General features: G+C 37.2%; 1 long non-coding RNA gene across 1 annotated transcript in view; it reads right to left on the bottom strand.

Moving 5' to 3' along the window:
• Window positions 1–334: 334 nt before the first annotated feature.
• The window catches only part of LOC144333322 (uncharacterized), a 47,459-nt gene continuing 38,637 nt past the window's right edge, over window positions 335–9,156 (bottom strand). The window contains exons 2-3 of the long non-coding RNA XR_013401900.1: window positions 2,144–2,265; window positions 335–1,050 (exon numbers count right to left, since the gene is read on the bottom strand). This is a non-coding gene — a long non-coding RNA (uncharacterized LOC144333322). The remainder of the gene's footprint in view (window positions 1,051–2,143; window positions 2,266–9,156) is intronic.

Genomic DNA, 9,156 nt, shown 5'->3' with positions numbered 1-9,156 from the left:
TTCTCTTTTTCTACAATTTGTTGAGAAAAGCTGGGCATGCTGTATTAGGTAATAAGAACTGGGGTAAATAGTTTGTTAATTTTAGAATTTATGGTAATCTAGCCAGAAATTAGACTTTTTAATGTTTGCTGTAACTATAGATGCCAGAAGCTTCAAATTCCTCTGGCATCTTTGTTTTTGTCTCCCTTCTTAACTTTTGGCTTCCCTAGGTATTCCTCCTCAAAAAGAGTTGTGTTGTACAGCTCTTTCAGCTATAATCCCCTGTTATAATACCGGAGCCCTGCTGATGTGATGGTAAGCCATGGCAGATAAGGAGCATTCTATACTCTTCTAATTAAATCTCTATGTTTTATTGGTCCTGTGTCTTTTACAGTTTTTCTCCAGTGGTAAAGACATTTTTTCCCTCTCTGGCCTCCACTCATATCCCTGACTGCCCCAATCCCAATCTATTTTCTTAAAGCCTTGACCCTTGTTGACTATGTCTTTCCTCCTTACATGAGACAGGAAGACTGGAGGGAGCCTCAGTGGGAAGAATGTCCTTCCCCCAGTTGGGACAAAGTTCTGAAAGATTTTTGGAGCATAGGCCAAAATGGAGCATAGGCCATTGTTAGGGAGAGGTCTCTGGGTATATTTCCCATTGGGATATTTCTGGGTATATTTCTCACTCTTCCTCTTCTCTTCCAGAGATACTAAGGGATCTTCCTTCACTCTTCACTGTGAGAAACTGCTGAGGTCCCTGAAAACACAGTCTGTGAAAGTGTAGGGGCCACCTAAAACTGTGATTCCCAAGAGTTGCTCATTCGAGTCCATATTCAGCCTCCAACAATTTATCAAAATCACTGTGTAAAGGTTCCTTCTACTTTATGGCTTGAGTGCCTTCTGCTTCAGGTAAGAAGCTCTTGGCTATGTTTCTCTGGATGAACCTGTCTCCCCAGATTTTGGGGAGAAGGATTGCCCTATAATCTCAGTTCTCTGACGTGTCCAAGAAGAGTCATTGATTTTCAGTTTTCCAGCTTCTTCTTGTTGTAAGGATGAGGGTGATGACTCAGGCTGTTAACATGTCAGAATGAAAACTGGAAATCACATTTATATATTTTCATCCAACAACTACAAGATACACTTTCATTTCTAGTACACATGGAAGATAGACCATGGCAGTACATTTAAAGGATTGAAATAATACAGCGTATTTTCTACGATCAAAATAGAATTAAGTTAGAAATCAATAATAAAATTGATACATGAAAAATCTACAAGTATTTGGAAACTAACATTAACTTCTGAATAACCCATAAATCAAAGGAGAATCAAAGGGAAATTAGAAAACGTTCAAACTAAATTAAAAGGACACTACAACATATCAAAATGCGTGGAATAAAATTAAAGTACGGCAAAGGGAGTGTACTAGTTAACTATTATTGTATAATAACTTTGCCAAAAATACAGTTATTTAAAACAATATATAGTTATTATCTCACAGTTTCTGTGGGTCAGCAGTCTGGGCATGACATAGCTGGCCTCTGCTCCAGGGTGTCACAAGGCAGCAATTAAGGTGTTAGCCATGGCTGCTGTCTCAGCAAAATACTTGACTGGAGAGGAATTTACTTCCAAACTCATGCAGTTTTTAGCAGGATTCAGGTCCTTCCCATAAAGAAAACTAAAGGCCCAGATGGTTTGCCTGGTAAATTATATCTTTAAAGGGGAAATAATGCCAATCTTACATAAGTTCTTTCAGAAAATGGATGAGAAAACAATACTTCCCAACTTTGTTGTGAAGCCAGAATAACCCCAAAACCAGAATTGGCAAGTACATTACAAGAGAAGAAATAACAGACCATTTTCCCTAATTACTACAGATGGAGAAGTAAGTTTTAGCAAAATGTTAACAATATAACTCTAGCAATGTGCACACAGGGTAATACAGCACAACCTAGTGGAGTTTATCCGAGGGATTCAAGGTCACTTTAATGTAAAAGTATAACTTGTCGCGAGGTGTGGTGGCTCACACCTGTAATCCCAGCACTTTGGGAGGCTGAGGCAGGAGGGTTGCTTGAGCCCAGGAGTTTGAGATCAGCCAGGGCAACATAGGGAGACCTCATTTCTACAAATAATTTAAAAATTAGTTGAGCATGGTGGCACACACCTGTAGTCTCAGCTACTCAGGAGGGTGAGGCAGGAGGAACACTTGAGCCCAGGAGTTCAAGGCTGCAGTGAGCCATGATCTCACTATTGCACTCCAGCCTGGGTGACAGACCAAGACTCTGTCTTGAAAAAAAAAAAAATAGTTCATCATATTAACAGAATAAAGGAGAATTATCATGTAACCTTCTTCATAGATATAGAACAATAATTTAACAAAATTCAACTCCTTTGTAGTAAAATCTCTCAGGAAATATAAATAGAAGGAAACTTTAATAATCTGACATGAAAACTCTATGGCTACAAAAGACTTAATAGCGAAATTTTGGATACTATCTTTCTAAGTTCAGAAACAACAAAAAACAATTTGTTCTTATCACTCGCATTCAGCATCGCACTGAAAGTCTCAGCCAATACTACAACATGGCAAGAGAATAAAATAAAATGGATAAATATTGGGAAAGAATAAGTAAAACTCTTTATTCACAAATGATATGATTATGTACATAGAAAATGCAAAAGAATCTACAAACCTCTGCTAGCTCTCACAAGTGAAGTCAACAACACACAATTGGAAGGTAACATTTTTAAAATGCTGAATAGTAGCATCAAGAAACATAAAGTACCTAGGAATAAATTTAATGATAGATATACATGTTTGCTAGACTGACAACTATAAAACATTGATGAGAGAAAGAAAATCTAAATAAATGGAGAGCCATACCATTTTCACAGATTGAAAGATTCAATATTGTGAATATATCAATTATCCCTTGTATTCATTTCTTAAGGTTGTTTAACAATTTACCAAAAGTTTAGTCAGTTGAAATAATACAAACTCCTTATTTTATAGCTCTGTAGATCAAAGAGTCAGATGTGGGTCTCACTGGGCTAACATAAAGGTGTCAAGACTCTATTCCTTCTGGAGACTCTGGGGGAAGAATCCATTTCTTTGTCGTTTCTATCTTCTAGAGGCCACCCACTCTCCTTGGCTCATGACCTCTTCCTCCATTTTGAAATGTCAACAACAGCATGTCAAGTTTTTTTTGTGTTGCATCTTTCTGACCTCCTTTTCTGCACCCCTTTTCCATAGTTAAGGACTGCTGTGATCACACTGGACCCATCCAGATTAAGCCGGGATAGCTTCCCTATTTTAAGGTTAATTGGGTGGCAAACTTTAACTACATCTGCAACCTTAATTTCCCTTTGCCACATAGCCTAACGTATTTACAAGTTCCAAGAATTAGAATATGAACGTCTTTGGCAGGCGATGAGGGGAAGGGAAAAAATTATTCTGCCTGCCATTTTCCTCAAGTGATCTGTAAATTCAATACAATTCCAACAAAATACTGACATGCCCTTTTGTAGACGTTGACATGCTGATACTCAAATGTATAATGAATACTAAACAACTTAGAACACTTGACCCTTGTGCAACATGAGGGTTAGGGGCACCAACTCCCACGCACTTAAAAATTTGTATATAACTTTTGACTCTCCAAAAATTTAACTACTAACTGGAAGCCTTACTGATAACAGTCAATTAACACTTATTTTGTTTGTTATATGTACTATAACAAACTGTATTCTTAAAATAAAGTAAGCTAGAGAAAAAATGCTATTAAGAAAATCATAAGGAAGAGGTAATACATTTACAGTGCACATGGTATTTATTGATACTGTAAGTTTGCATTTTCTGTTTACAAGATCGATTGTCTATCTGAAATAGTGGGTGACCATAGCTGCAGACCTCAATCTATGGTATATATCAAGCAGTTTGGCTTTTTCTTGTAGTGTCATAATCTTTCTCTGCTTCTTGGGAGTGCTTCCAGCATCACTAGTGGCACTTTGTATGATGTTACTCAAGGTCTACGCTGTTGCACTAAACTCATTGAAAAATATGCAAGAACTGAGAGAAATCACTTTCCACTGCAATATGCAATACACTAAAGAGACAAACTGCTCATGTGGAAATGATTAGCATCACGTGACATTTTAAGCAGATACTTGCAACATTTGAGCTCATGGAAACAGCAACAGGCAGTAGCTATGAAATCATGACAGTAGTACAATATGTACAACAGTGAATTTTATGTAGTTGTGATTCAATGCTGCATCTTTACATTTGTATACATTTCTCTGGACTGTGAGTGGCACCATCTATGATCTATAAATGCTTATATGCATAAGTTTTAATAAATTCTAACTTTCTATAAAATATCTATATATATTTTATGGTAGTAAAGGACAAAACAGCTTAATATCTATATATGTTTTATGCATTCATGACATATCTAACTTTTTCTTAATTTTGGGGGCATTTCTAGGCTACACAGTTCTTCTGTAAGTTTTTTCAAATTGTTGCAAATCACCAAAAAAAATTTCAATATATTTATTGAAAACGAATTCATGTTTAGGTGTACCTGTGCAGTTTAAATCTATGTTGTTCAAGCATCAAAGGTCCTAAACAATCTTGAGAAGGATAACCAAATCTGGCAGGCATACACTACCTGATTGCAATATTGTCAATAAAGCCACAGTGATTAAAAGAATGTAGTACTGGTATCAGAATAGACTAATGGATCAATAACAAATGGTGCTGGAACATTTGGATATCCATATGGGAAAAAGAAGGACCGTGATGAATACTTCACATTCCCAAAAATTAACTCAATATGGATTGCACACTTAAATTTAAAAGCTACATTATAAAGTCCCTAGAAGAAGACACAGGAAAATCTCTTTGTGACCTTGTGATAGGCAAAGTTGTTGTAAAATATGAAAAGACCTAATTCTAAAGGAAAAAATTTGATAAGCTAATAAACTGGAAAAAATTTTTAAATTCTGCTTATCGAAAGACACTATAAAGAAAATGAAATCTGAATAAACTTGGGGAAAATATTTGCAATACATGTATCTAACCATCGCGAGTGCATGTTGCATCTCCAAGACCCCTCTCTACGACTACAGGATTATGCAATGAACTGCTTAGAAAATTGTTGGCTGACAGCTCTCAGTTGACAACCCTCTTCAAGAATTGCCTAGGTTGAAGATGTCACACCTCCTTTTGGGGGTAGTCCACCTCTAATGTCTTATTGACTCAGGAGTGTAAATGTTTGGTCCTACACTGCAACTTAGGAAAATTCTGAAGGCCCACCAGGTTCAGAATTTCCTATGTTGTGACTACACAGGTGGCCAGTTTCTCCCTTTAAAAATCTTCCTTATTCCTACAGATGTTGATCCCAAGAGCACTCCCTAATACTTCTCATACATTTCCCTCTCCATCTGCTTCCTGAGAAACCCATTCTGACAAGCATTGACAAAAGACTTGTGTCCCTGATAGACAAATTACTCCTACAAATCAATAATTTTAAAATAAAACAACCAAAGTTTTAAAAATGGGCAAAATACTTAAATAAATACTTCACAATAAGGGATATACAAATGGTTAATAAACTCATGAAAAGATTGTCAATATTATTAATCACCAAGGAAACGCAAATCAAAACTACAATGAGAATACCCAAACATCCATTAGAATAACTGAAAAATAAAAGTGTTAACAATACCAAGTGTGGGAGATAACATGGAGCAACTGGATCTTTCATACATGGCTAATCGAATTGTGAATTGATGCAATCACTTTGGAAAGCTACTTGAATGTTTTACAATCTTCACAATATAGCTACCTCATAATCCAGCAATTCCACACTTAGATATTTACCTACAAGAAATGAAAACATATATCCACAAAAAGATTTAAACAAGGATGTTCATTACTGCTTCATTCATTAATTTAAAAATAACCAAATTAACCATCAACAAAAGGATAGATAAAGTAGTTGTGGCATTTTCATACAATGGAATACCACATAGCAATAAAAAGAAGGAACTACTAGTAGATGCAACAACATGAATGAATCTCAAAAACACTCTGTTGAGTGAAAGACGCTAGACCCCCCAATATGACATACTGTGTGTTCAATAATAGGCAAAATTAACATGTGATGGTAGAAATCAGAGCAGTGATTGTCTGAGGAGGAGGGGCTATAGACCTTGAAGAGAACTTTCCAGGGTAAGAATTTTCTAGGGTGATGGCAACGTTCTATAACTTGGTTGGAATATTGATTTACAGGATCATATATTTGTCAAAATTCATCAAACTGTACACTTGAGATCTGTGCACTTTACTATCAGAGGGAAGATATTATTTGACAAAAGAATGTAAACAGAAAACTGCTAATAAAACATCAGTAAAACAGGAGAATACTGATGGGAGACATTCAGAGAAATATGCTCTGTTTCTTGGCCAGTTCCAAGGCTGGCTCCTAACATATCTGCTTTCCCTGGAGAGCCTGATAATAGATACTTGCTATGAAATTCAAGCACACATGAAAATTCAGAATATGTTCATCTTTATCAACAGTAATAGTTTTGAGGGCAAAACATGCAGTAAAGTGTAGCACTGCACTTAGAAGTGCCATACCCAGCCGCAAAATGCAGGGTTAAAGCCCAGCTCTGCCTCCGTTTATGAGATCTAGACAAGTTAGTTATCCTCTCAGCTGTAAAATGGGGATAATGATAATAATTGTATCCACTTAGTGGGGCCACCTTGAGGATTAAATGACTTAACACATGCAAACTTCCTAAAAAGTGTTTGCCGTAGAATAAGTGCTTGATAACTATTAATATCGTATGAATTCTAAAGTGCATCCTCATGCATGGATTCACTATTGTGCAAGTTTAAAGATATCCAAGCAGAAAAGGATACATAGATCTTTGAAAACTTGAATCTGTTTGTATATTCCTCTGAAAATGTCACTGGTACCGTTGTGGCAACCCAGCAGTGATGGTTTCTATTCAGGGAAGAGGCAGTTCTGAATTCAATAAGGTTTTTTGCAGGGAATCAAGAGGCTGTGGGTTCTGGTCAAGGTTTCACTGTAGTGTCTACCAAAGTGGGGTAGTAAAGGATCTATTGTGGCTAAAATCATTTCTTCCCACACCAGTGATTACAAAGTTAATAGTAACAGTTAATCGGCTGTAGCTGCAACCGTGGCTGCTTGTTTTCTTCAAATTATATAAACTACAACCAGCCAGAATACTAGTGAAATATTGAATAGTACATTTGCTTTTATTGGTTTATCCTTTATTCAATCAAAGTCTGTGAACATCTTCATTCCACTTCAGATTTTAGCAAAGATATCCATGAATTAGACCTCAAAATAACTACATTTCTACAAACTAAATTGAGTTAGCCAGCTTATATTACCAGCAAGTTTTTTTAGTCTGAAATAAATATATGGTACCATCCCAAAAATCTGATGTAGCTCTCTTGAAAAAATTTGAATTTCCTAGTAGTATACAGCAATCCAGAGATGTTACTTACTGAAATAGATGCTGCTGTGTAATGTATCTTATTGAATCAGAATTATTTCCTAGTTGATTATCGGATGCATAAATCCAACCAAAATTATCACCTATCAACCTGAAAACATTAAACTTACAAAGCCAAATGGATCAGCTGGCAAATCATAAATATGGCCATGGCATCCGAGTACACATCAGCACTCTGTTGTCTTGAGTCTGGACTTGGGGGAAACGTTAACTCTTTCAGGTGCCCAGTAGAGTAGGGCAGCTGCATTCTCCTAGACACAACTCCATATAATTAGGTTTAGGAAGCCAAACTGCCCTTCACATCTGAAAAGGCACCCTTCCAAGCAGTACATGGCAAAAAGTCTCCTTCAGTTTTCCTGTCCTCTCTCCCCAGGAGCCAGTGACCTCTAGAACTGTAGACAAAGCAGCTTTTGGTGCATTTAAAACAAACAAATAGCACAGGAAGGTGACCCAGTGTGATCAAGAGAATATTAGGCAGTTCTCACTGATCATAAGAATGTAAAGTTGAAACTTCATTAATATGCTGTTCCTGCTTTCCTCCTGAGAGAAAGTTGAATTTGGGGTTACCAGAAGGCAGAGCCATTTCAGGGTGAAGCAAAGTGGGCTTTTCCTTCATTTTGTTTTTGTTTTAGTTTTAGAGTGGCTTGTCGAGTCCTCTATCATTCCTCGCCTCTTTATGCCCTATTGTGATTTTCTTTGTCCTGTAAATAACACTTACAGAGAGAGTAATGAAACATCTTACATATTTCTAGACACTTCTTTCAAATATGTTATTTTCCTCATAAGCATTCTCATATCTATCAGATCATGTTTCCTACTTTTTAATTTGAAAACCAAGGTCACCAAGATGCCCATGATGAAAACACTGCCCCATTCTATACTGAGTGTCTGTCTCCATTCCCTTATCATTAAGCGTAGCAGACATTTTGCTACGTTGGTATTCTCTGCCATTGTCTGCATGTTAGTTAACATTCTTTTGGTTCCAAGTGTTAGAAACAGTCTCTGGCTAAGTTAAGTTAAAAAGGTAACTTACTGAAAGGACGCTGAGGCAGCTCCCAATCTGAGGATGAGGGGAACAGCCAAGTCTGCTGGCTGAAACCTCAGCAGCAGGAATCTGTGGACTTTCTCTCTAGCGTGCTGCCTTTGACGTGCATCAGCCCTGAGTAATCCCATCTTTGTGAGTTTTGGTTCAAAATTCCAAATTGGAGATTCCAGAGAGAATCTGATTTGCTTAGTTCAGATCAGGTGTTCACTGCTGTGTCAATCAGCTAGTGACAGAGGTGAAAGCCCCTCAATAAGACATGGCTGCTGTGGATCTCTCCTTTGCCTATCTGGGGCAGGTCCCCTTCAAGGAAAGTGACATCAACAGGCATTTAAGGTCAGGAACCCCTCTTTGTATATTGCTTTGAACAGAACCATGCCTGCGAAGCATTTCTTTAATACTTTGCCATAATACTTCCAACAATGGTTAGGGGTATCGTCTCTTCATTCCAAAAGAAAGGCACGTTTTTAAGTCTAAATGTTTCCATGGCTTTGAAAACATCATTTGGCTCATCTTAACATGGTCAAGATGAGAGTGCTGGGCTAACAATGGGTTACAATAGACCTACTGAGCATGCCTGA

Source organism: Macaca mulatta, chromosome 12 (assembly GCF_049350105.2).
Source record: "Macaca mulatta isolate MMU2019108-1 chromosome 12, T2T-MMU8v2.0, whole genome shotgun sequence".
NCBI lineage: Eukaryota > Metazoa > Chordata > Mammalia > Primates > Cercopithecidae > Macaca > Macaca mulatta.
Note: the sequence above shows the minus strand (reverse complement) of the source record. Positions and strands in the feature narration are given on the sequence as shown.